This window comes from Bison bison, unplaced genomic scaffold (assembly GCF_000754665.1).
Source record: "Bison bison bison isolate TAMUID 2011002044 unplaced genomic scaffold, Bison_UMD1.0 scf7180017864475, whole genome shotgun sequence".
Classification (NCBI taxonomy): Eukaryota; Metazoa; Chordata; class Mammalia; order Artiodactyla; family Bovidae; genus Bison; species Bison bison.
Genome location: NW_011495036.1, coordinates 194,405 through 196,535, shown reverse-complemented (window position 1 = coordinate 196,535; position 2,131 = coordinate 194,405). Strand labels below are relative to the sequence as shown.

The window sequence follows — 2,131 nt, the reverse complement described above, 5'->3', positions numbered from 1 at the left end:
TGACACAGGAGAGAAAAATCCATGCTGGTATCAGAGCCTGAACAACTCAGGCACTCTTTCGTTCATGCTGGGTCAAAATTAGATCTGGCTTTTGTCTTGTTGTTGCTAATCACAAAAGATTGTCCAATGAACTTTAAAATGATTCCTATTTCAAGACCTCTCAAGGGTTCTCTTTGTCCGTTACTCTGGTATTGTGTTTCATATTGAGAGGCCCAAGAGGATGACTCTCATAGGAATAACTTGCCTACGTCATTGTGGGAGTTTAATTATAAACGATCTGGGAGAGCCGTTTGTTAATATTTATCAAGGGCCTTAAAAATATTTATCCCTTTGACCCATTGATTTTATTTCTGGAAATCTAACCTAAGAATAAGGAGACACTGAGAAAAGAGAATATAGAAACGGTTATACATCATGGGTGTCTGGTGCCCCCACCATCCACCCAGCAGCATGGAACAACCAAAATGTTCAACACTAAGAAAATGTATCACAAATTATGGCTAATCCATAAGATTACATTATGCAGTCATTAAAAATTACGTTTATAACTAACTTTTATACTTTGGGAAAATGCTTATATGTGAGTGAAATAATAAGGCTTGGGTTTTTACTTACAATACCATCCCACTGTGTAAATCACAGTTCATAGGGAGAAAGAGATCCCCATAAGGAAAATTAGGATGTCTATTTACTGGGAAAATGTCTGATTATACTACTGACTTACCGGTTGCAAATTAAACCAAGATTGCAAGGTAGCCAACACTTGTATCTACCAGACCCTGTTGTCAGCATATAAGTGCTATGACTAACAGATCAGGAAACTGAGGCAGAAGCAGGGTAGGTAAATTGAGTCGCCCAACTGGGAAGTGATGAAGCCAAAATTTGGACCTTGCGACCCACTCCAGAGCCTGTTCGCCCTGTCACTGCCCGATGCCATCGCATGACGTGGCGCATGAGTGTTCTGGGTTATGCTTGTTTCAAAAGGACCTGCTTGGTGGTGGTTGTTGTTTAGTCACCAAGTCGTGTCCGACTCTTTGCGACCCCATGGACTGCAGCACGCCAGACTTCCCTGTCCCTCACCATCTCCCGGAGTTTGCCCAAGTTCATGTCCATTGAATCGCTGATCTGCTTGGACTACTTAGTAAAAGATTACTGTGATGCATTCTACCATTCACTGAAATTCAATCATCCAAGACAGTTTTACTGCTAACACCAAACCACCCCATTAAAAGCCAAAGAAGTATCAGTGAATGCTTAGAAATCACCTCCAAGCAAACCCTGATTGCAGATAGATTAAATTCTCCAAACTCTGGGTAAAAATTTCAGAGGTCAAACTTCTCAGGCAGGCCAAATGGGATTCATCTGTTGTGAGACCTCACTCTTGCTCTCTGCCACACTACCACCTAAGACTTAAATATCTTCAGGCAAGTGATGGTCATACACACAAGCAAAGCCCTAACCTACATGGAGCACGGTTGTGGCTTTGCCTGTAAGTTCAGCTCCTCTTATCTTGGCATTGACTGATGAATCAGACTCCTCCAGGTCCTGGGGTCTGTGCGGGGCAGGCTTTTGCAGGGAATGCCTCTTCAATAGGGGGTGGTTTTTAAAGTGGAGGGAATTCACATTTACTGAGTATCTACTATCCATAACCTCCCAGACTAGGCATGTAAAATGGTTTCTTGATTGATCATGTGTCATCTTTACGTGGTAGATTCTCTAGGTGAAAAGCAGACAGGACTGTGATGCGTGAGCGTGCAGCAAACTGAACCCGGCAGGGAAGCTGCCGCTTCTTCCAAATGTAGGTCAGGTTGCTCAGAGACGACCACCCAGCATCATTATCTGTCCTGGCCAGTCCCTGCTGATTCTGCGTCTGCAAAGGACACCGCCGGCTTCTGTTGCTGCAATGAGAGAGGACGGCAGGCACTCCTGGGTTAACGAAGTCCAGGCGGGCAGCCTGCCAGGAATCACGTTTTACTCTATTCTTTGTGCTAGAACCAGTATCACCATTCAAATGGTAATGCCCTGGGAGCAGCATCTAATCCTTACCTATGCACCCAAAAATGGTTTCTGCCGATTGCTATTGCAGTGCCCCAAATTAAAAAAAAAAAAAAAAATTGCATCAAATGTTATG

At 43.6% G+C, this 2,131-nt stretch overlaps 1 protein-coding gene across 1 annotated transcript in view; it reads right to left on the bottom strand.

The window, feature by feature from the left end:
• TRPM8 (transient receptor potential cation channel, subfamily M, member 8) overlaps positions 1-2,131 on the bottom strand; it is a 96,103-nt gene that overhangs the window by 22,162 nt on the left and 71,810 nt on the right. The gene's annotated exons all lie outside the window — the stretch shown is intronic.